Below are 27,149 nucleotides of genomic sequence, written 5' to 3'. Positions count from 1 at the left end.
GTGAAAAAAAAGGCTCCCTCTTATAATGAAATCCCAAAGAACCAAGATGTTACCATAAGTTGACCTTTACATATTACTGTGGCCTAAAGACTGTTGTGGTGCTTCTGCCCTGAGATCAGACTTCTTGAATATCATTGCAAGCTGGAATCAGACCTAAGGTCACTCTTACCCCTGTGCACAGTCTAAGTTTAAGTAATGGCCAGGATTCCCATTTACTGAGTAGAGCTAGTCTGTCCCCTCTAGTCCTGACTTACTCTTTCTCCATCCTGCCTTGCCACAGCAGACTCAGTATGTCTGAAAGTTAGGACAACATCCAGATGTTGATGTTAAGTGCACTTCTCTATATGGAAAGAAATGGTCAAGGCGGGTCTTAAAATGTTTTCGCACTTTCTGACTTTTAGTAATATTAACTCCTACTTAGCAGGGAGTAGGTCCGAGCAACATATAATTGGCTAGCCTTCTTCAACTCTCCGATTTAGGGCATCATAGTAGTATATAGACCTTTCTCTCTCTCTCTCTCTCTCTCTCTCTCTCTCTCTCTCTCTCTCTCTCTCTCTCTCTCACACACACACACACACACACACACACACACAATCTTTTTTGATTAATCATTAGCTTGAGGCTAACAAAGATTATTCCTCAAAGTTTTTTAATTCAACGATGATAAGTACATCTCTCAATGTTAGAAAAGATTAGAAACTATCAAAATGTGGTAGACATCAAGCTGTCATTGAGCACAATGAACTATTTTAACTGAAATTTGTTGGATGTTTAGTAAGTACATAATAGCTCGGAAAACTTATCATTATCATGTGTGCCAAACACACTAAGTGCTTTATGTGATTTATTATTATTTTTTGATAATTTCAACTTTGATTTTAGATTCAGGGGAATGAATTATACCCAAAACCTCGGCATTATGTAAACCTGCACATATGTGCATAATGCCAAGGTTTTGGGTACAATTAATCCCATCGCCCAGATACTGAATGTAGTACCCAAAGGTTAGTTTTTCAATTCTGACCGTCCCCCTCCCTCCCACTCCTAGTAGTCCAAAGTGTCTATTGTTATAACCCATCTTTATATCCATGAGTACCCAATGTTTAGCTTCCACAAGTGAGAACATGCGGAATTTGGTTTTCCATTCTAGTGTCAATTCACTTAGGATAATGGCCTCCAACTGCATTCATGTTCCTGCAAAGGACAAAATCTCATTCTTTTTAATGGCTGCATAGTATTCCATGATGTACATATGCCATATTTTCTTTATCCAACACTGTGGACTATTTTATTTAATTTTCAAAAATGACCTCTGAGGCAGGTGCTATTATCTCCAGTTTAAAGTAAGCTTAGAGAGGTTAACCTGCTTAGGATCATTGGTAGAGCCATAAATCAAATCTTGATTCTAGGTCCCAGGCTCTATACTATTGTAGTATATGGAATCTTTATCACACAGAAAATTTTCCTTGAAATATCCTCTCAAAGTAAATGGAGATCTTTAAATAAGGCTTTTGTTCACATGCTGTGGATAGGTAATGGCAGTCTGGAACACTGGTAAAGACTGCAGATCCTGGAGTGAGTCAGACTAGGTGTGACTCCAGGCTGTGCCATTTACCAGCTAGAAGACTTAGAGCATATTAGCTTAATTCTCTGTGCCTCAGTTTTCTATTTGTAAAAATGAATCATGTTATCTATCTCACAGGCTTATGAGAATTAATACATGTAAAATGTTTATAATACTCTCTGATTTACAGTAAATGTTCAAAAGTACAAGCTACTATAATTTGGGTTACATCAAAATAGCCTAATACATCCTCCATTCCTTTATTTTCTGATGAAAGAGTAAATTCTAGAACAGAAAACCTCTAGCCAACAATTTCATGCTCATATTCACTGATATGCAGTAGTAGTTCGTTCAACACATGTTTGAGTTCTTTCTGCAATGTAAGGCATTGTGGTTGGGACTGGTCATCTTGTTCTGAGGTAGGGGTCAAATGAGGTTTTGGGTACAATTAATCCCATCACCCAGGTACTGAATGTAGTGGATGAGTTCTGTAACTTCACCATAAGAGGTATTCTATAATAGGTGATTTATTTGGTTTCATTCTGAGAAATGGCGTGGATCTCCCTCGGTTTCTCTAGAGGCCTCTCCCTTTATCAGGCCATTCTAGGACCCTGCAGTGCTGATTCCCTTAAATGATTTGCAAGGTCTTCTAACACCCAAGAATTGATCGAATGCTGCATAAAATAACTCTGGATGGTCAGCAATAGACTACACTGGCCTTATTTCTCTACTAGAAGCATAAGCTTATCTTTAGAAATGCAAGGTCTCCAAAATGGATATGATCAATTGTTAAAAATATGCCTATTTAGTGAGTTGTTAAACTTCTTCTTGATCCCCATTATAACCTCGAAGGACCTATCAATCTATATGCTGCTCTGTTTTATAGTTATTGTTATTTTTCAACAATGAGCATTTGGCACCTGAGAGCTCTGGAACTCTGTGTCCATTTGAATATAATAGCTCAGGCTTGAAAGTAAAAACCTGCTTGCTATTCTGAAAGCCTCTTCTTGCTGGCTGCACATGTCACCACTGCCACTCTTTTCCCAGCAGGCAAAAAGCCCTGATTACCTTTTGCAGGAGAAAAAGGATTAGTCTAGGAAAACTCACCACTTTTGTTTTCATCTTGAAGACTGCATATCATGAGTTGCACAAATCACTGAGATGAATAAATCATTGAGAGAGGCTAGTCAATGTCCCTGGAAGTTTCTGTTTCATCTTCTGTTAGATATCTTGTATGCTGAAATAACACAGGGTTTTCTAAACCTTAGCCTCATTTTTTTTCAGCATCAGAAGGACCCTTAATGACAGTGCCTTTATGAAGCATTAGAAAATTCCAGAACGAATGGATATTCTGAATAGAAAGTGCTAACTTCTAAACTGAGGATTGCTGCTGTTACAGCTGTGTGAGCACTGACAATAGTAGTTGGTAAAGTGCATGGGGTCAGGGTTCACCACGACCTTTTCTTCAGCTAGAAGAGTAAGGGATGACTGACCACAGATACAACCCAGATACCATGGTACTGCCCAAGTCCCCAATTCACAGAGATCCTGCAGTGCTCACAGCTGCTCACTTCCTATTGGGTTGGCCATGGAAACCATGGGTATATATTCTTTCTGTTTTCATTTCCCTGCTTCAGGTAGTAGTTCTTAAAAGTTCAGGAGGAAAGGGTTTTCTTCAAGAGTCTGATGAAGCTTTGCACTTTCTTCTTAGAAATATGCACATATAGAGAATATCTTCAGTACAAGTTTAGGGAATTTGAAGACTTTCTGAAGTCCAGGTCAGCACCCCTTGGGGTCCAAACATCACAGGTGTGCTGTTTGAACAAGTACATTGAGTTTTTGGAATTTATTTTAATCGTTTTCAAATCATATCCTTTCCTAAAGCGACCCCTTTTCTTACACAATCTACAACTCTTATCTTAGAAAAACTACAGGCAGAGACTTCTAAGCAAAGCTTGGTGTCTAAATTCCTCTTTTCCATTTATTTTTCCCCAATTAGTTTTTTTCAAAAACTTTTTATTATGGAAAACTTAAAACATATAGGATAGTATAACAAATTCCCATGTACTCATTATTAGCTTATGGTCAATTTGATTTCATTTATGTCTATACCTGCTTCTCTCTTTATATTATTTTATCAAGTAGTTACTGAAGAATAACATACGTTTTTTCCTTACTATCTTGAATCAAAACCTATATATTAATTCATTTATAAATATCTTATTATTTACATAAGAACTCATGCAAATTATAAGAAAAGCTACAGTACAATGATCAAACCTAAAAAAAAAATTGAATAGTTCCTCATATTATCATACAGTATTCACATTTCCAATGATTTCATAAATGTCATAAAGGTGTTTTAACTGTTCATTTGATATCAGAATTCAAGTAAAGTTTACATGTTACGATTTCTTGGTACGTTTCTGGAGTCTCTTTTAATCTATGAATTCTCTCGCCCTTTCTTTCTGCTTGTAATTTAGTCATTGAAGACACAAGGTTGTTTGTCCTACAGAATTTCCTTGAGTTGGAATTTTGCTGGTTGCATCCCCATGGTGTAGCCTATTATATTTCTTGCATATGTTTTTCTTTTGACTGTATTTTCCATAAATTATTAGCTGGATCTAGAGCTTTCTTGGATTTAAGTTTGATTGGTTTGTTGAGGCTATTTCATCAAAGTGGTAATTTGTATTTCTATCAGGAGTTTTCGGGATTTTTTTCACAGTCTTTCTCTATCTTCCAGGCTGGAGTGCAGTGGCACCATCTCGTCTCATGGCAACATCTGCCTCTGGGATTGAAGCGATTCTCCTGCCTCAGGCTCCTGACTAGATGGGATCACAGGTTGCACACAACCATGCCCCACTAATTTTTTTGTGTTTTTAGTGGAGACAGGATTTTACCATGTTGGCCAGGCTAGTCTCGAACTTCTGACCTCAGGTGATCCACCCGCCTTGGCCTCCCAAAATGTTGGGATTGCAGGCATGAGCCACTGCACCTAGCCCTGTGAGGAGTTATCTCTATTTGTGGGATATTAGCAGCTATTGTTAATTCATTAGTTCATGAAAGATTGCAAAATAGTAATATTATAATTCTACCATCTCTTCTTTATTAGCTAAACACTTATTCAAAGAGCTATTTTCTTGCATTTCCTATTTTGTTACTGTTTTAGTCTGTTTAGGCTGCTATAACAAAATACTATACACTGGGTGGATTATAAACAACAGAAATTTATTTCTTACATTTCTGGTGAATGGGAAGTCCAAGATCAGAGTGTCAGCAAATTCAGTGTTTGGCGAGGGTCCACATAGTAGAAAAGAAGAAGAGTCTTTCTGTGGTCTCTTCTAAGGCACTAATCCACACTCTTGAGGGCAGAGGCTATTTAACATAATCACCTCACAAAGTCCTCACCTCTTAATACCATCACTTTGGGAATTAGGATTTCAACCTGTAAATTCTGGGGGACACAACCATTCAGACCATAGCAGTTACTCAATGGCATAAACTATATAGGAAAGATGGGATAAATACTTGATTCTTTCCCTTTGCTTACCTATTTGCAAAATTATGAGTCTTCAAAGGTTTAAACATATTTGATAATTTAAACATATTTGATTAGTTTTAATCCATTGAAGTTTTTATCTGAATTGATGTGCTACTTATCCTATTTCTGGTTAGTGGGAGATTCTTTATTTTGGTTCCTGAGTCCTTTTGAAATGACCATAGAAGTCTTTTGATAGTTTACTTGATAGCTATAGGACAAAATGTTTCCAGGTCATCTTGTATATTTCTTGTCACAGAATCAGCCATTCCTCTGGTTCTTTTAAGAGGGAAATTTTATTTGGAGACATTAGTCTTACTTCTGGATGTGTTCATTGATTGGGCCAAGTCTGCATATGGGTTTTTAACATATTGTAATAAATTAACTGGTAAGAATATGTTTGGAGTATTGTTTAAATGATAAGACACACCTATCTTTTCTGTGGTGTAATTCAAATATGGCCTTTTCTTGATCGTAATATATGTCAAATTTTATATGATCATATATTCTAGATGAACTCTTAGAAAACTTCAAAATGTCGCCTACGGAAACTCCATAATTTAAATGTCAGAGGATGGTCCAGTCCTATAAGTTATTATAAATGCTATTATCAGGTTATGGATTCCCCTTATTAAATTTATTTAATATATTTACAATATCTAGTGATGCTGTTGAAAACCACATCTTCAATAACTCCACAAGGTCAAGCACAGTCTACCCATTTGGGGAATTGCAATTAGATAGAAGGAATGACAAGGGAATTAGGAACTTGCACATACAATTGTAAGTATTAAGAAGTGGTAAAAATATTTGACAAAAATTCGAAAACAATGTTGAGTATAAAAGGCACATTTAAAAAGATATATATGGAATAAATCAATGCTTATAAATTTTAAAACACTCAACAGTATTGTATATATATAATATATATGTATATATATTGTATATATATGTGTATATATAATGTATATATATAATATATTGTATGTATATATATATAATGTTTTCAAATGTGTGTGTATGTATATATACACATAGTTGAGAATTCCTAAACTCCCTCAGTTCAGGATGCACACAGATGCAATTAAAACTTAGAACATGAACAGGAAAAATACACAACTTTGGACTACTGGTTACCCCACAGGAAAGAGATAGGAAGAGAAAGAAATGAGATCAGGGAATGATGCCAAAAGGACTTAATTATACCTGTGATACTTTATCTCATTCTTAGAAAAAAAAAAGATTAGAGGAAAAGAAAAGACAAAAGAAAAAATATGGACGCCTCTGAATATACGAAATATAGGAAGCAGTTTGACTTATTAAACTATGTGGCATGTGGTAAAACAGTAATTTAAGCTTTCAGCCACCTGCCTGCTCCATTGTTTAAGATAAAATATATATATATATATATAATGTTTTCAAATGTGTGTGTATGTATATATACACATAGTTGAGAATTCCTAAACTCCCTCAGTTTTGCGGCAGTATTCAGGTCAAGGAAACATGGGTCTCTATTTTTGCCAACAATTTTTTATTGCTGTAAAAATTACTAAGTGCTAACTCTATCCTGATTCACTCAGCATATAACTACTGGAACACAAAAGGAACAAAAAACACAATCCCAAACATTCTGGCCAACATAACCAGTCTCCAACCTTCTCTTTTCAGTCTCCTCACCAACATGACCTAGGAAACATTAAGATTTACCCAGGAAAGGTGACCATACTTAGTCCCTTTCAGCCCAATGCTGGGCCTCTCCAATAATGCTCTTTCTTTCTTTTTTTTCTTTCTTTCTCTCTCTTTTTTCTTTTTCTGGAGATGGTGTCTTGTTTTGTTGCCCAGGCTAGAGTGCAATAGTGTGATCTTGGCTCACTGCAACCTCTGCCTCCCAGGTTCAAGCAATTCTCCCTGCCTCAGCCTCCCAAGTAGCTGGGATTACAGGCACCCACCACCATGCCCAGCTAATTTTTATATTTTTAGTAGAGATGGGGTTTTGTCATATTGCCCAGGCTGGTCTTGAACTCCTGACCGCAGGTGATCCACCTGCCTCGGCCTCCCCAAGTGCTTACAGGCTTGAGCCACCGCACCTGGCCCTGTAATGCTCTCTCTAAGGGGGAAGAATGCTGTGGATGATGGCTAGGTATCCCTAATCTTCTGGCAGTTTTAATTGTGGATTTGCCTTCTCCATTACCTACTGCCCTGTTCCTCCTGGTGAGGTTAGATGAAATAGAAGAGTTTCCCTATGATCTGAAATCAACCTGGGCATCTCTTTGCTGAAAGCAGGGATGACAGCAACCCAGAAATGCAAAGATCTCTGATTCTCAAGGAAACCACAAGTTTCCTTGAGAGGGCCTCTCAGAATTCTCAAAGGAAAATTTTGCTAACTACCTACTTGATAGGATGGGACACATTGAGAGCAGTTCACCCAGAATCCAGTCCTACAGATCCCTGGTACTCTTCCAGTTTTCTGTTTCCTAGTTTGCTTTTTGTGTTCTCTATCACACTTCACATGTTTCTCCACTTGCCTTAGTGTATTTTAGAGGAATATTTTATGGTGGGAATATATATATATATATATTTTTGAGACGAAGTTTCGCTCTTGTTACCCAGGCTGGAGTGCAATGGCACGATCTCGGCTCACCGCAACCTCCGCCTCCTGGGTTCAGGCAATTCTCCTGCCTCAGCCTCCTGAGTAGCTGCAATTACAGGCATGTGACACCATGCCCAGCTAATTTTTTTTTTGTATTTTTAGTAGAGACACGGTTTCACCATGTTGACCAGGATGGTCTCGATCTCTTGACCTCATGATCCACCCTCCTCGGCCTCCCAAAGTGCTGGGATTACAGGCATGAGCCACCGTGCCCGGTCCATGGTGGGAATATTTTATGTGAAATTCAAGCTGGTTTAAGTATGAAAAAGAGGGTGGTGTAGAAATGGGGTGAGTCTCTACAATCAGAAAATGAATGAAATAAAAGCAGGAAAGAACAAGATTAGGAACAAGAAAATGAGAGGTGCTCAGGAATAGAAGAGTGAAGATTAAGGGAAAATCAATATTCTCTGTAAGATTTTTTAAAAAATAAAATGGATTTATGTATTGCTCATATGATACCAATTTAATGTAGTTTATCAAGAAATAGGGAAGATAAGGAAAGAGAAATAGAAGGAAAAGAAGAAAGGCAATGATACCATAACAATGTAGTAAAACAAACACTTCTGGTGGCAGGGCAGGGCAGGAAGCAGTTTGGGGTCAACAAGAACAGTGCAATTACAAAATACTCCACTCATGTATACACGGCCTAAGTGATGAAGCCAAGAATAAAACCCAGATTTCCCGATTCCTGGCCCTGGGCCTCATGTATTAAATCATGTTGCCTCTGCTGTCAGATAATCATCTTGCATCTGGAACATAAATACAGCCAATTCAAATATGCATCTTGATCTTATCATGTGGTTAGCAATCCACACTGTTATTACTGTCAATAGGACTGCATCCCATTAATACCATGTTCACTTTTTGGCTATAGAGCTAGTGGCATAAGGTGGATAAATACAATATAGAATGTGGTCAAAGAAAATTGCCCTCATTCCAAATACCACAAGATACAAGAGGAAGCTCCCAGGTAGTGCTACTGTGGAGAATCTTCAGGAAGCCACATGGAAAAGCTGGGAAAATTTATTTTAAATAAAGATGTATTCAGTAATACATCTTCATTTGATATCTCTAAACCAGGTGGGAATTTTAAAAATGTAATGATTTGATAATGAATCTATTTTTAAATTAAATAACAATTTTTGGGCAGGTGGGGAGACTCCTGGGGACACAGGTGGAGAGGGCACTGCTGCTGCGGGTCGGTTCAGATTCAGCCCAGAGCCCACGCTCAAGGACATCCGCCGCCTCCATGCTGAGTTTGCTGCTGAACGAGACTGGGAACAGTCCCATCAGCCTCGGAACCTCCTCCTGGCCTTGGTTGGGGAAGTGGGGGAGCTGGCAGAACTCTTTCACTGGAAAACCAATGGGGAGCCTGGCCCCCAAGGCTGGTCCTCCAGGGAACGGGCTGCCCTTCAAGAGGAGCTTAGTGATGTCCTCTTCTACCCGGTGGCATTAGCAGCCCGCTGCCGTGTGGATCTGCCCCAAGCAGTGCTCTCCAAAATGGACATCAGCCGTCGACGCTACCCAGCCCATCTGGCCTGCAGCTCTTCCCACAAGTATACAGAATTGCCCCACAGGACCATCTCTGAAGACCAGGCTGTGAAGCCCGCGGACTTTCCCTGTGACTCCATGGGCCAGGCCTCAACCTAGAAAGAAGGTCATAGGACTTGCAACTCAGGGTAGTGTCTGAAGAACAGAGGGTGGCTTGTCTCTGGAGTCTTTTTCTAGTCTGTTCTGAATAGATCATGGGCCTGAGGCCTCCACTTCCTGAGGTCTGAAGCTCAGCAGCTGCTAGAACGTTGCCTCCTGGTGTTTGCTCTCCCAGTAAAGTGGGTTTGAGTAATAACTTCTAGATTCTTCCTGGATGGCCAGGGAGGATCTCTGTCTCAGCAGGTGATGGTGAAGGGACCCGGGGTGCCTCTGAGCCCCATTCTCGTTTCCCTATTGTACCCTCTGCCTGTAGGGCAGAGAGATCTGGTTTCTAGAAAATTCCCAGTAGGATGTCATATAAGTTCCTTCCTCTCCTTTTAGAGATTGGAGACTGTAAGAATCCAGATGCTGGAACCAGGCTATCTGGGTTCAAATGCCATCTTTGACACTTGCAAGCTGGATGACATTACTCAAATTACTCAATCTTTCTGCACTTCAGCTTCCTCATCTTTAAAATAAAAAGAATAGTGCCTGCCCAAAAAAATAAAATAAAATAAATAACAATTTTTACTATAAGAGACACAAACTTTTTTTTTTTTTTTTTGAGACAGTCTTGTTCTGTCACCAAGTTGGAGTGTAGTGGCACAGTCTTGGCTCACTGCAACATCTATCTCCCAGGCTCAAGTGATTCTCATGCCTCAGCTGGTCAAGTAGTTGAGATTACGGGCGTGCACCACCATGCCCAGATAATTTTCTCTTTTTGGTGTTTTTTAGTAGAGACGGGGTTTTTCCATGTTGGCCAGGCTGATTTCAGACTCCTAGCCTCAAGTGATCTGCCTGCCTTGGGCTCTCAAAGTGCTGGGATTACAGGAGTGAGCTCACTCCCAGTCAAGAGACGGAATCTTAACCATCGTGTGTGCTCAGATAAAATTGCCAAAATCCACATTTACATTGCTTAGATTCCCCTTTTCACATTAATAAGCACTAGTTGTTACAAAGACTGGAGGATTGATGATCAGAATTAGTTATTTGATGTATATGAGTTATCAACATCAGTGTAGATTTTGACATTTAATTAATGGAAGAATAAACTCTATAGCTTGTGCTGCTTCTCTAGATGCATTGACCTAATCTCCAAAATGCTAGATTGTCTCAACAACCTACACTACAATTTGGACATCCATGTTCAAAGCAGCATTACTCACTATAGCGAAAAGGTAGACACAACCCAAGTATCCAAGGAGGGATAAGTGGATAAACAAAATGTGCCACATACTTACAATGGAATATTATTCAGCTTTAAAACAAAAGAAAATTTTGGGGCATGCTACAACATGGATGGACCTTGACAACACTATGCTAGGTGAAATAAGTCACATGCAAAAGGACAAATATTGTATGAGACCACTTAAATTAGGTATCTAGAATCTAAGGCAAATTCACAGAAACAGAAAGTAGGATGATGGTAGCCAGGGATTGAGGGAGGGGAGGAACAAGAAATTCGTGTTTAATAAGTACAGAGTTTCAGTGGAATAGATGAAAATGTTCTGGAGATGTATGGTGGTTGCACAAAAATGTGATTTACTTAATATTGCTGAACTATATATATATTTCAAAAATGGCTAAAATGATAAATTTTATGTTATATAGATAGATAGATAGATTACCAAAGTAAAAACCACTACACTACATTGTATCAATCACTTTTAATTTAAGTCTACTATATATACCCTTGAGCTCTCCACAGGAAATTGGATTTAGTTATTTCTGATATTGATATTCACATTACAATAGTTTCTCGATTGGTGCATCACCTTTCAACTACAGTCACGTATCACTTAACAACAAGGATATGTTCTGAGAAATGCATTGTGTGTATATCTGTCATTGTGCAAACATCATAGTGTATTTACACAAACCTAGATGGGTTAGCTTACTATACATCTAGGCTGTATGATTTAGCTTATTGCTCTTAGGCTACAAGCCTGTACAGCCTGTTACTATACTGATCATTATAAGCAACTGTAACACAATGATCATATATTTGTGTACCTAAACATATCTAAATATAGAAAAAGTATAGTCAAAAGACAGTATCATAATCTTATGGGACCACCATCATATATGTGATTCATCACTGACACAAACATGGTTATGTAAAACATGACTGTACTTGCTTAAGCAAAGGAAACCAAACCTAATATATCTCAAAAGAGAAGCTGTACGTATAATCTGGTGTAATCTGGACTACCACATAGTGTGCCAATAACAGGGAAGGTAAAATTGACATGATAAATGTTGTAAAATAAAGCCTGCTTTTGAAGTTAATGCCTGAAAATGCTATTTCTGAAGTCCAAATGAGAAATTTTGCAAGTGGTTATTGCAAATAGTTTGGGCATTTCACTCTCTGGTTGCAGCTATATGCATTTCTTCTCATCAATGCTCCTTTGGGATGTTTTTGGATTGAAAGATTACTTGGATGAAATTATGTCCTGAAAGCTGATTGACCTTCAGTAACTGTGTAAGTTAGACAGGCTGTCATGAAGAGATTGCGTCTCCTAGAGGGCCTGGCTGCCCCTGCAGCCACTGGAACCACCATCAGTCTGGGTTTGATATAGGCTGAGGAAGGCTGACGTTATATTGTAGTTTTGATTTAAGCAAATGTCCTTGGTTGAGTCTAATCACTGCCTGAGAGTGTTATATGAGATGAGATGTACTATCACCTTAGGAATTAGAAACATATAGAATCACAGTTTTTAGAACTTAACCAGTCCTCAAGGAATAATTTGATGATGTCCTGACCGCAGATTCATTCAGTCATTCAGTCAGTCAGTCAGTTATGCAGTTATTAATCACCTGCTGAGTACTTAGGCACTGTGCTAGTCCAATAGAGTGGAGAGAAAATGACTGTCATAAAAACAATACAATCAGTTTAAGAGAGGTATACAATTTTATAAAGACTCATAGGGAGAGATTCTTTTTGATTGAAGAATTATGGAAAGTCTTCACGGACAGGGGGCAGGGGTGGCTCACGCCTGTAATACCAGCACTTTGGGAGGCTGAGGTGAGAAGATCATGAGGCCAGAAGATCAAGACCATCCTGGCCAACATGGTGAAACCCTGTCTCTATTAAAAATAAAAAAATTAGCTGGGCATGGTGGTGCAGCCTGTAATCCCAGTTACTTGGAAGGCTGAGGCAGGAGAATCACTTGAACCAGGAGTTGGAGGTTGCAGTGAGCCAAGATTGCACCACTGCACCCAGCCTGGCAACAAAGCGAGACTCCATCTAAAAATAATAATCATAAAAATAAAAAGGAAAGAAAGAAAGAAAAGAAAAGTCTTCATGGAGATTGACACTGAATTAAAAACTAAAAGAGTATGAGAAGTCTATGCTAGCATGTCCAATAAGGAAGAATGCATGGTGTTTCTCCAAGGATTAACAAACACACTTATTGGGCTGATGTATATAACAAAAACTGGAGGAGGAAGTATGGCTAGAAATTTAGGTTGGAATATAATATAGAATGTCATATTGAAGATTTTGGGGAAATACACGGCATTTGTGAAAAGAGGAGTAATTATAACCAAGGATAGCCAGGTTCTTACATCAAGAAGAAAATCTAAAAAAGGGGTTAAAAATTGGTGGTAGCATGGAGAGTAAGTGCATAAAATGGACAGTATTGTTTTTTAGTAAATGGTGTTCTTTTTGATTGCCTTCTCGCTGGGTCACACAGTCTGTCCACTGATGTAAGCATCACACGTGTAACCTACTGACCACTGCTTTCCAAAACTCCTTTTAAAGCAGGACTTCTCAACATTTAAAAATGCATACAAATCACCTGAGATTCATGTTAAATTTGAGATTCTGATTCAGTGATCTGGGGTGAGGCCCTAGATTCTGTATTTCTGAAAAGCTTGAGGTGCTGCTGCTGCTGTTCCTGAGAGGACATTTTGAGTAGCCAGGCTGTAAAGTCTTAAGTTTTCACAACAATTTTATCAAAAGACACAACTTTTGGAGACTGTGCTCCTGGGGCACACAAGCATTTCTACTGTCCCCACAACTACTTCCTGTCCCCAGGATCACCACTATTTAGGGCCCATATCAGGAAAACGAATTGGGTTTTGATAGAATAGAGTAGGGAGCACCTGACATTGGGGCTGCAGTCTAGGTGAGACGACAAAGGCCTCTTGATGAGGAAAAACATATGTAATGTAGGGTGCTTGGAGGAAGTGAGATTCTCCTGACTTATGGTATGATCTACCTGAGATTTATAACAATTTTAAAAATTAGATTAGCAAGCACACATGAACTATTAAGCTAATGAGCCCTCACCACCTGCCTGTTCCACCTCTGGTTGCAGGTAGCCTGTGAATAGGCTTGGATCAATTACTCAATGTAATTGAAGCCAAATGTAATTAATTATATAATTTCTGGCTGTCCAAGTTTAATTCACTAAATCACATTATGAAACTAGGGCATTATGAAGGATTAGTGAGAAAAGGAAAATGGGCTTGACTAAAGCTTTCACAGGAGCTATAATGCATATATTGTTTCTTGACCTCCTATCCTTAAGAGTGGAGCAGAGGCTCTAAACTGCCACTATTATTGATAAAAATCCATGTGTCTTGTGCACTCATGGGTTTGTGATCAAGTGGTCACTAGTGTAAAAGCATAAATAGTCTGTCATACCTGATGGGAGGGGCCACTGGGTAGGAGAAAGGTCAGAAGAGTCAGAAAAGCTGCTAACATTTTGATACTTAGAAAGCATTAACAGAAACATAGAAGGTAGGTAAAGAAGTTAGTGTGGGAGTGAAGAGCATAAACCACGTTTTCTTAATTGCTTTTATTACATAATTAACACCATGGATTGGATTACACACTGCCCCTCCCATATACTGAAGTCCTCATTCTTAAAACCTGTGAATTCCATCATATTTGGAAATAGGATCTTTGCAGATGATCGAGTTAAGATGAGGTCATTATGATGGGTGCCAGTCCAATATAACTGTGTCCTTATAGAAATGGGAAGTTTGGATACAGAGACAGACACACAGCAAGGGAAGAGGATGGGAAGACACCAGGAAAACACCATGTACAACCAAGGAATCCCTGAGGCTGCTGACAGCTAAGAGAGAGGCATGGAATGGAGTGTTTCTTACAGCCCCCAGAAGAAATCAATCCTGACAACACCTTGATTTCAGAATTCTAGCCTTCAAAAATGTGAGGCAATAAATTTCTGTTGTTTAAGCCACCCAGTTTGTGGTACTTTCTTACAGCAGCCCCTGGAAACTCATACAACACATATATGATTATTATTTCAAAATCGAACACTAGAGAAGTATAAAGTACAGAAATAAAAGGGAAAACTTTGTTCTTATCTGACAGTGTTAGGGAGATGGTATATTTCTTTCCTGGCCTTTTATCTATTAGTATGTATATAAAGAATGTAGACTGGGTGCAGTGTTCTACACTTGTAATCCCAGCACTTTGTGAGGCTGAGGTGGGTGGATCACTTAAAGATAGGAGTTCCAGACTAGCCTGGCCAACATGGTGAAACCCCATCTCTACTAAAAATACAAAAATTAGCTGGGCATGGTGGTATGTGCTTGTAATCCCAGCTACTCAGGAAGCTGAAGCAGGCGAATCACTTGAACCCAGGAGGCAGAGGTTGCAGTGAGCAGAGATGACGCCACTGAACTCCAGCCTGGGCAGCAGAGCAAGATGATGTCTCAAAAAAAAGTTTGTTATAAAAATGAGGTTACACCATAGATATTACTATGTAATATTACTGTAGTAATATTGTTACAATAGCTACTACTCTGAAGCTTGCTTTTTTATTTAATAAATATATTATGGACATACTCCCATATCATTCATATGAATCTACTCTTTCATTATAATGGCTACATAGATTTTATTTTATAGATTTATCATATCATTCATGATATACATTTAGGGGAAGAAAAATTTAGGATTACAAGCAATGTTGTCAAAAACATATTTATTCAAATATCCTTATGCTCTTCTGAGAGTATTGCTTCTAAGATAGATTATAGAAGTGGAATTACTAAGTCAAATGTACTTGTGCTTAACATCTTGAAAAAAATGTCAAATTGTTCTTCTAAATGTTGCAATGACCTTTTTATTTATTTATTTATTTATTGTAAGAAATGGAATCTTGCCATGTTGCCCAGGATAGCCTTGATCTCCTCGGTCAAAGCAATCCTTCCACCTCAGGCTCATGCTGCCATACCCAGCTGCAACTACCTTTTCAACATCATACTGGAAGTTCTAGATAATGCAGCAAGTCAAGAACAGGAAATAAAAGATATACAGACTGAGAAAGATGAAATAAAACTATTTTTGTTAACAGATGACATGATTGTCTCTGTAGAAAATCCTAAGTAATTGACCAAAAAACCCTCCAAAACTAATAAGTAATTACAGCAAAGTTGCAGGAGGTAAGGTTAATATACAAAAGTCAGTCACTTTCCTATATATCGGCAACAAACAAGGAAAATTTGAAATTAGAAACACAATGCCATTTATGTTAGCACCTCCAAAAATAAAGCACCTAGGTATAAATCTAACAAAACATATACAAGATTTATATAAGAAAAACTACAAAACCCTGATGAAAAAAATAAAAGATTTTCCAAATAAATGAAGAGATATACCATGTTCATAGGTAGGAAAACTCAATTATTGTCAAATATCAGTTTTTCTTACCTTGATCTATACCTTTAATAATCTCAATCAAAATCCCAGCAAGTTATTTTGTGGATATTGACAAGCCGATTATAAAATTTATGTGGAAAGGCAAAATACCCAGAATAGACAACACAATATTGAAGCAGAACAAATATTACCAACTTCAAGACATATTATAAAGCTGAAGTAAACAAGACACTATGGTATTAGTGAAAGAATAAACAAAGAGATCAGTGGAACAGAATAGAAAGCCCAGAAAGAGACCCACATAAATATAATCAACTGATACTTAACAAAGGAACAACGGCAATACAATGGAGAAAATACAGTCTTTCAACAAATGGTGCTGGAACAACGGGATTTCCATACGCAACAAAATGCAGCAATATGCAAAAAAAAATAAGAAGAACCTAAAGAATGATCTTACATATCTCACAAGAATTACTCAAAATGGGTTTACAAACCTAAATGTAAACTGCAAAAATATAAAATTTCTAGAAGATACCATAGGAGAAAATCTATATGCTCAATGAACTTATAGATATGACACCAAAAGCATGATCCAAGAAAGAAAAACTTGATAAGTTGGACTTCATCAAAATTAAAAATTTCTTCTCTGCAAGACAGTGCCAAAAAATTAAAAGAGAAGTCACAGACCAGGGGAAAGTATGTTTTCAAGAGATATATCTGAAAAAGGACTGTTATCCAAAATAGACAAGGAATTCTTAAACCCATTAGTAAGAAAATGACTCAATTAAAAAAAATGGACCAAAGACCTAAATAGACCCCTCAACAAAGAGGATATTCAGATAGCATATAAGCGTATGAACAGATTCTTCACCTCATATGTCACCAGGGAAGTGCAAATTCAAATAACAGTAGGATACTACTACATACCTATTAGAATGGCTAAAATGCAGAACACTGACAACGTCAGATGCTGGTGAGAGTTGGAGAATCAGGATCTCTCATTCATTGCTGATGAAAATATAAAATGGTACCACCATTTTGGAAGACAGTTTGGTGCTTTCTTATAAAACTAAACATATTCTTACCACAGGATCCACTAATCATACTCTGTATTTACCTAAAGGAGTTGAAAACTTATGTCCATGCAAGAACATGCACATACAGGTTTATAGCAGCTTTATTCATAACTGCCAAAATTTGGAAGGAACCAAGATGTCCTTCAGTAATCGAATGGAATAACTGAACTGTGTTATGTAAACACAATGGAATATTATTCAGAACTGAAATGAAATGAGCTATCCAGCCCTGAAAAGATATGGAAGAAACATAAATGCATATTCCCAGTGAAAGAAGCCAATCTGAAAAGCCTACATGTGGTATGATTCCAACTACATATGACATTCTTGAAAAGATAAAACCATGGAGACAATAAAAACATCAGTGGTTTGTAGGGGCTATGGGAGGAAGAGATAAATAGGTGGAGCAGAGAGGACTTTCAGGGCATTGAAAATACTCTTCCAGGATGCTGTAATAGTGAATACATGTCATAATACATTTGTCCATGCATAGAATGTACAACACTTAGACTAATTTGAGGTTGAGGCAAATCATCTTTAATGTAAACTATGGACTTTGAGTGATAATGTGTCAATGTAGGTTCATTAATTGTAACAAGTGTACCACTCTGGTGTGGGATATGGATAAGGGGATGCTATGCTTGTTGGATAACACAGGGTAAATAGGAAATCTCTGTAGCTTCCTCTCAATTTTGATGCAAAGGTAAAACTGCTCTAAAAGAAAAAAACTTTAAAAAATGTTGCCATTTTACTCTAGACATGGAGTTTGAGATTGTCCCTTTCTCTACATTCTTTTCAACATATGTATAGTCAAACTCTTAAAAGTAATGAAATTCTTTATCTTTCAGGTTAAATATGTGTTAAAATTTTAGCATATATGTCTATAATCACTAGCAAGAGGGAGAAACTTTTCATATTTCTGGATATTGGAAATTCTTATTTTAAGAATAGCCTGTTTATTTGAGAATTGCCTGTTTACATACTTTGCTGTTCTCTGATAGCCGTCTTTTAAAAAATTAACATAAGTATTTGTATGCTTAGGACAGTAACAAATAGTCATGGTGAATATTTCCTCTCAGATGCATTAAGTTTGGTCTGTTAAATATGTGGCAGATATATTCTTCCAATATGTTATATGTTTAGTTAACGTTTATTATCTTACAATAATAAGACTAGTACTTTTCATTCTCTAGTATACTTGAGTGGTCAAATCTGCTAGTCTTTTCATTTGTGATACTTGCCTTTCATGTTATATTTAGGCTATACACAGGTATATATGTAGAGGGAGAGGCATATTTGCATTCATTTTAAAACATGTAAGAACTTGTACTGTAGTTAAGAGACAGAAGGCATTAGGCCAGGTGATACAAGGACAATTATCATATAGGATGGCATTAGAAATTAGAGAACATGCAGTATAGGCTAGTGCCAGCATGGTGAATTCTGTGGTTGATGCAAATCACAGTTTACCTAATCTGTATTGATCATAGTAGTAATCCATTGTCTAATGCCATTGGAAACAGCATTGGATGCATATATTGATGATACGGTGGTGAGGGAAAGTCACTCCATATTCTTCTTACTCAAATTGGGGGCTGGAGTGGAAAGGGTCTACCATTATGACCACTCAGCAATGGGTATAAAATATAATCAGCCTATATAATACATTGGAAGCTTATAAACAGAAACCTTATATGTAAAGTCCATGTGCATGTTAAAATAAGAATGAGTGACAGAGTGATGAGTATAGCAAAAGTACAATGTTATCATTAATTCAAGAACAAGAGTTAAGGCTGACAGCCAATGCCACTGTGTCTGTGGCATGTGTAGGCTGAGGGTACTGTGACCACTGATGTGACCATTTGGTCCACTGTCCATATCTCTAATTACTGGATTTGGGATATCACTGCTGCCAGTTAGTCATACCAATTTCCTTTGCTCTGAATTTATATTCATCATGCAACCCTTCAGTTCATCATTTAGTTTCCAAAGCAGATTGCCTTACTAAGAAGGCAATGCTCAAATGAACCAGTGTCATTATTCTGATTAGCTTGGCAGGTAGGTGTCTCTTTGAATTATTCAGTTCTTTAGCAAAGGAGATGATGTTTTACATCATCCCTATTCCATCATTTCCGTAACAACTGGTTCATTTGGTGGGGGAAGGTTTGCAAGCTAATACTGTACATGCAATGGCCCGCATGGCCCAGTATGTGCTGCCATTATCCAAATAACTTCACCACAAATGATTCTGTCCTTATGCTTGCAAACATTGAATAAGTTTTATTTTCCTTACTTTTAGCCAATGATATCTACTGCCCTATACACAGCATTCCATGTAACACACATGTGCTGGCAATTATTGTGACAAAAATTAGAGAGCAGGGAGAAGGGTCACAAAGGATGGAAGGGGTGAAGCATTTCACATTTTATCAAGATGTGAAAACTGGCACCTAGTTTTTTATGCACTGGAAATAATTATTGGTCTCATGTAATTGGTTGTGAAGAAACTAGTGGTTGGCAGAGAGGAATAGGAACAATCTTGAAGGCTGAGGAAGGGAGGTAATAGGTACAGAAGACAGAAATTTAATTGATTCACTCTCTATCTGCCAGACATTGCTTTAGGCATTTAGGATACATCAGTGAGCAATAGAAACCCAATTTTCTCTCCTCTTAGGACTTAATTCTAGAAAGAAGAGTCAGATAATAAATAGCAGACAGACCAGATGAGTAAATTACACAGTACTTTAGGAGGGGATACATACTATGGAAAAAGAAATGGTAGATCAAAGTAAGTGGGATTGGGGATGTGATGTGGGAGTAGGTAGGTTGAGATTTTTAAAACAGGTTGGAGATGAGGAAGAGGGATCACTAAGGAACAAAGTTGGAGTGAAGACTTGAAGGAGGTGAAGACAAGCTATGTTGGTATCTGGAGGCAGAACACTCCAGGCAGAGGGAGCCATCAGGATGAGACCTTCCACATATTTGAAATTTTGAAAGTTACCTGTGTTTAAGACAAAATGGAAATAAATAAAAACCAGTGTTCTGAAAAGACCCCAAAGCCTTCCTATGCTGGCCAACAAGGTAAAGGTGTATTTAGGTACACACTTATCTGCCCAGGTAAGGGGGTGTTATTCTGAGAGTTTGAGATCACATGCACAGACTAAAAAGAGCAAGCTTATTTGGTGACGGAGTGAGAAGGACCACCTGGCAGTCATGTACTTACAAGGAAAGAAGATGGGGGAAAAGAATGGGGCTTCTTGATAAACTTCTTAATTAGCAATTTGGCTCCTATCTCATGGAAAGTGAAACCCACTTTAGTCCAAAATGGTCTGCCAAGAAGATCCTGCTGGAAAATATTTTGATGAATTGCAAGGGGTGAGGCTTGAGACAGCCACAAGAAAGATGTCATAATTATCCCAGTTGAGGTGACCACAGCTGAAGTAGGGTCATACATACACACATATAAAGGTATGATGACAGAATATGCCAAGGGTCACTCATCATACTGTGTTATTTTGCAATAAGATAAGACTTCAGCAGAAAACTGTACAATGACAAAATTCCTAGACAATGCTTGTTCCACCACATATTTCTGTGATTTTTGGCTACAAAATCAGCTGGGGGCTCAGTTTCTTCATCTGTAGAATTGGGGAATAACACCTGCCTGATCTAGTTCATTTGTGAGAATCAAATGACAAAACAGCATAAACTGTTAGGTAGGTAATTAAATGCACTACAAACAGGAGACAATTCTCAAAGCTTCTATTCTCACCAAGCAGTTGATATAACACTTGACTTCTTTTAGTTCAAAACTGAGAATAATCTGCATTTTTAAGACCAAGGTAACCTCAATCCTGGTGTGTTACTCTCCAGTCTCTTCTTCCTCCCCCTTGGTCTCCCACTAAGTCTGGAATGGCCAAAAAGTAGGGAGAAGTTTCAGAAGAAAATCCAGCACCATGGTATAGGCTAAGAGGCAGCAGAGGAAGAAAATCCATCCTCTACCTCTTTTTCTTCTGGAATAGAAATAAAAGGGTGTGGTGTATATGTTCCAGCATCTGCTCCCAGGTTTTGATTTTTCTGTGGCTCAGCAGAAGACAGAGGCCAGTAGGCTGGACTCCCTGATGCCCAGGCTCTCCCCTTCTGGGTTCTTCTTGGATAGCAGTTTGGCCCACTGATCCTGGCCGCAGGCTTGCTTTTCTCCTCCATGGCTGATTGTCCTGAGAGCCCCATAATTCTCAAGGTCAGGCTTCCCATGCAATGCCAAAGCTGACAAATCTCTCAGGAAAACAGGTTATTTCACTGCAAAACCTCACAAAGAAATGGGAGGGACATTTCCCTTGGCTTGAAATTTTAAGCTACTTTGAGTCCAAGCTCATAGAATGTCTCTGTGATTTTTCTTTGAGGGGGCCTGAAGTAAAAAAAGGAGGGCTTGCTGTCTCTTATTGAATATAACCATTTCCAGCCTCAGTCAGACCACTCAGAAAACACTCCCTCCAGCTTTTATCAGCTTAAACCCAGAGCAGACATGTGGTGTGTGAAAGGATGTAGGCTGTTATTCACTGCCTCTGGCATATTGTGTTAAGATGAAAAACACGAGTTTGCTACTTAAAGGGGAACTGTCAGTCCAAGGTCATCATTCCCCAGCAGGCCATGGTATAAGCCACACCACAAATACCCATTCTGGGTGTGGGACAAGTGTCTGGTTAGTTTCTCCATTTGAGAGAAGCACAGAGAACAGCATTTCTTCCAAATACCAGATCAATCATTTAGGGGCAATTCATCTTTTGCTAAAATGATCTCAAGTTCACGACTAATAAGACCACAGCTGCCTTTTCATGGCTGAGTTACCCACACACAACTCGGCACCGTATTTTCGGTCAGGTCACAACTGCGTAATGGGACCTCAAACTTGGCAGTTTCGTGTTCTTCTGTCTTTTCCTTGCCCAACCCACACTGAATTACATGCTGACCAAAGCTCCCCTGGAGTCACATGGAATGAGAATTTGGCTCCAAATATCCAAATTTGCAGCCCAAAATGGAGGCCTCCCTGGGCCGACTAAGTTTTTCCATTTCTCTTCCAGAGGTTTGCCATCTTCTCTCTGGAGCTCTTTGCAGAATTCAGGCTGCATTTTCCTGTTGATGGTCCAGGTTACACAAATGTAGATAGGACAACAAATGTGTCCGGATGGCCCTTATGCTATAGAGTTACCCCAAATTTCAGAACAAAATGAGACACAATTATTTACAGCATGAACTTGAACTGTTAAGAGTACAGAGGGAAACAGATCTTAGAGAAAGAGAGAAAAAAAGAAGTAAATAAAATTTTGTCTTTGTTTCCCCTCTTTTCAAAATCAATTTTGCAGAATTGTTAATTACCCTTGAAAGGATATAAAGGGCAGGCAAGAGGAAGTCAATGTTAGTATTTTGGATACCCTGGCATATGTCACATGTAGTCCCTGGGACATCCAAGATGACACAGACTGACATGTTGCTCCAGGCACATGCTCTATGTTACCATTATATTTGTGTAACTGATCCATTCCTGGCATACAAAGCCCTGACCTCTGGGTGTTGAAGGATTAAAATATCAGTCACGGGGCTCAAACTGTTGTGCTTATATAGGTGAATGTTAGCTTCTCCTATTTAGCTGTTTGTGTCCTAAACTTTTAGTTTGCTCTAACAATGACTGTCCAAGTCAACTAGTAGGCACTGTTGTCAGGACAAGGGCATTGGGATTTGCTGCTCTGCATTTTTGCCTTCGTATTTCTACATTGTATGATTAGCACTCCACCCTGGCACTACTGCCATGGCCATACGCACAGCTCAGCACACTGCTTTGTGCAAAAAAAAGAGAGAAAGAAAAAAAATGCTGTTTAAATGATACTCAGGTGCTGACACCAGTCTTCTTGGGTCCCATCCTTATCACGAATCCATCCTGCATGTTTCCACTAGGCTGCTTCTACTTAACAATCTGTGAAGATGAACTGTGGCTCAGCTTTGTGCTATTTGACTAAGGATATCTTCATTCAAATGTTTGACAAAATAATGAACAAGAAGACATAGAAGGCAGAGCTATGTGATGTTTCACTACAGATGTTCTAATTTTCACCTAAACTATTAGATCCAGTATCTTTCTTTATATTTTTGCTTATAAAAATCTCAGTCAAACTTAGTTCAACATAAACTTATTGAGATCTAGAAACTAGAATAAATGAGGAAAAAAATTGTTCCAACTTTCAAAGGACTTCCAGTCTGACAAGAGTATATATGGTGTATCTGATGGAGGCAGTGGTCAGGGACCAGGGAAGTTGGTGGGGAAGAGGAGAAAGAGGCGGGGCTTACATGAGTATATAAATAGTCACAGTTCAAAGCACAAAAAATTTTACCTGAAAAGTGCAAAGTGCCCCAGGGCTCAAAAGAGGGAAAGATTACATTTTACTGAGGAAGTTCCGGGCAGCGTCATAAATTAGCATATTCCTTGCTTCCCCACATCACTCTGATCATCACTCTCCTTTCTTTACTCCACAGCTTTTGTTGGGGTTCATACCATTAGCTTATTCAACATTTCCCTTTCCTGACCACACCCACCCACCAACTGCTAGACACTCTTTCACCTTCAGCACCTGCCCACCTTTCTCCCTATCTTTTCTACCAGCTATCATCCTCAAAAACTCTAATAATCATGTTGTTGACATTCTAACACACTGACTCCTTCAGTATCAACTCCAAACTCAGCTACCTGCTGATGTAGTCAAAACTTAGTCTCCATCACTCCTTGAAAAGATTCCATGCAATGACACAAACTTAAACTCTTATCAGATGATGCATCTCACCCCTCTTTCATTTCTCACTTACATTGAACAAACTTAGTTTTGTCTGTTTTCATTGTGATCTTCATTTTTCCCCTTGGACCTTCATAATATTCTTCATCTCCATCCCCTTTTTGGTTTGTTGTCCTCTTCCTCCCTAGCTTGGAGTTTCTGGTTAGCCTCTTAAACAGTGCACTTCTTATGCAGACATTTTTGACATACTGCCATGCTCTTTCTCTGTTAGCCTTCAACTGCCTCGCTTTTGTGAGGGCTTTATAGCTACACTTCCCATCCTTCTACTCACTCTTGTAGACACCCTGAAGCATTTCTACATCCACCATTTCATTCCTTTATTTCTCTCCTTCAAATTCTCAACATCACCCTTAGGACAGGACCTCTTCTCTTAATTCACTAAAAAGGTATAGACCAAAGCTGCTTAACAGAGCTCCTGTGATGATGTCAGTGTTTTGTATTTGCACTAGCCAATATGGTAGCCAGTAAGCATGTCCAACTATTGCACACTTAAAAATGTAGCTAGTAAGACTCAGGGACTGGATTTTTTATTTTACTTACTTTTAATTAACTTAAATTTAAATAGCAGCATATAGCTAACAGCTACTCTATTCCATGCCACAGGTATCAATCAGTGCTGTCCAATAAAAATATAATTATTGATATGTTATTTCAAGTTTTCTGGTAAGTATATTAAAAAAGGAAAAATGAACAGAAATTTTTATATGATTAATAACATTAATTAATATATTCAACCCATTATATTAAAAAATTATTATTTCATTATGTAGTCAACATAAAAATTATTGATGAGTTATTTTACATTCTTATTTCATGCTTAGGTTTTCAATATCTTGAATACAATTTATGCTTCTAGAACATCTCAATTCAGATGCTAGATTTTCATGGGAATTATTTGATCTGTATTTAAATATCATAAAACTTACATTTGAAAACACAGATTTATACCAAGTTGTTCGAAGCATACTTAAAATTTTTCATTAACTGAATAAAATGTCAGTTTTTCCATATCCATTTCAATTAATTAAACTTAATTAAATTAAAAGTATATGTCTTCAATCAGATTAGCCACATTTCGGTTGCTCAGCAGCCACACGTTGCTAGTGGCTGCCATATTGAACAGTGCACTACAGGTGGCTGATTCTTCTCCAGCCTGAAGTCTCTCAATGTCTTGACCCTGGCTCTTCCTTTGCAAGTTTGTGTAAGGAAGACACATCTTCCTTAACCCTCATCCCCACTGCTCCTTTAAACCTTCTTTGCCTGCCAATCTCAGGCTCTTATATAAACAATTACCCCTCCCTTTTCTTATTCTCATCATTGATCTCATCTAGTCTTGACTCCTTTTTTTTTTGGTTAGAAATATAATTGTGTGCCCTGCACCAGACCTAAAGAATCAGAAACTCTGTGGATTGGGCCCAGTTGTCTGTGGTTTAACAAGCCCTCCAGGTGATCTTGAGGCACTCTGAGAGTGCACTTGCAGATTTGCTAAAACTAATAAAAGTGGTTACTTTTGTATAGAGTGGAGGCCAGGGACAACTTGGATGGAGAGAAGACTAGAAGTGAGTTCTTTTACATTGTTGTGATTTTGAACTATCTGAATATTCAACTCAGATTTTTAAGAAGAAGGAGGATGTTTAGAATATATTGGTGGGCTCTTCTCACCTCTTTTTCATTTGATCTTTGGTAGGGCTTGAACCCTAGTAAAATTAAAAAGGTCTCCAAGTGATTTTATAAAGCAGGTATCCCCACCCCTGGGCCACAGACTGGAATTGGTCCCCATAGCAGGAGGTGAGCAGCAGGCAAGCCCGAACTACCCCTGAGCTCTGCCTCCTATCAGATCAGCAGTGTGTTAGATCCTCATAGGAGCGCCAACCGTATTATCAACTGTGCATGCGAGGGATCTAGGTTCTGCACTCCTTATGAGAATCTAACTAATGCCTGATGATCTGAGGTGGAACAGTTTCATCCTGAAACCATCACCTTGTCCATGAAAACATTGTCTTCTATGAAACTGGTCCCTGGTGTCAAAAAGGTTAGGGACCACTGCTGTAAAGTGCGGAATTCAATGTATTCTAGTATATTCACAGGATTGCACAACTGAGACCTCAATTCATTTTAAAATCTTTTTATCACCCCGGAAAGAAAGCTCTTACCCATTAGCAGTCATTCCTATGACCTCCAACCAAACCCTGTCAAACTTTGTTATATTTTAAATGCTATTTCTTTACTAGCAATGTAGAAAATAGTATCACTCACCATTATCTATTTAGATGAAGTGTATTTTTCAGACATTGATATGGCTTTTGACAATGATAAAACAATTCTCTGGGCACAGGTACCTCCTTAGGCCTAAAATATTTATTATTATTTTTCAAATTTTCAAAACCATAGAGTATGAAGTGTTTCTGCAAACAATAGAAAAAGTTGCTTTTGACTTGGAGGTGAAATGAGTCCTTAATATAAAGAGAAAATGGTTTCTTCTTATTTTTTACTGGTCTCAACTACCAGTAAAAAATTTCCAATTTACATGGGGTTGGGGGAGGCATAGAATCAAGTTAGGAAGTGCTCAATGAAGACCGCTACCCAAACCAAACCAGAAAGAAAAAGAAGGGACCTGGAACCTTCCTTTGACTCAGATCAGGCTAAGCATCCTAGGAAAAGGCAGGGAAAGCCACTAGGACAAACAAGACGCCTTGGAGGCAACTTCCCAGACAGTGTCTTCCTTGATCTCTTGGGGCCAGAGGATGATAAAATGGTTTGTGGGCTCTGGCTAGTGCCACAGGGATGAGATGCTGCACATGACTCCCCCCAGCCCTCCCCACTCCTTTCTCCTTTCAGAGGGTGGCTTTGTTCTTCCCAGCCCCTGGGGCTTGCGTTCTGTGGGAGGTTAGGACAGTTTTTGTTATCAAGTAGACATATTAGTTTCAATGACAGTTCATCCTCCTCCTCCTTAAAAAAAAAGTTATTTCTCATGATTTCCTCCCTTGCTCTAAAAATGAAAGCTTTAAAAGGAAAGGAAGAAGACATGGGTAAAAACAAAAGGCAGAAATATACCAACAGGGAAGTAAAATGATGACACATAAACCACCCCTCAACCAGCATCACAGCGTTTGCTTCCAAAACTCTGTGAACATAAGAAAATGTATT

The 27,149-nt window shown here is 38.4% G+C and overlaps 1 pseudogene; it reads left to right on the top strand.

Moving 5' to 3' along the window:
* Positions 1-3,048: 3,048 nt before the first annotated feature.
* On the top strand, positions 3,049-9,402 carry LOC100390892 (dCTP pyrophosphatase 1 pseudogene; annotated as a pseudogene).
* Positions 9,403-27,149: the final 17,747 nt, after the last annotated feature.

This window comes from Callithrix jacchus, chromosome 11 (genome assembly GCF_049354715.1).
Source record: "Callithrix jacchus isolate 240 chromosome 11, calJac240_pri, whole genome shotgun sequence".
Classification (NCBI taxonomy): Eukaryota; Metazoa; Chordata; class Mammalia; order Primates; family Cebidae; genus Callithrix; species Callithrix jacchus.
Note: the sequence above shows the minus strand (reverse complement) of the source record. Positions and strands in the feature narration are given on the sequence as shown.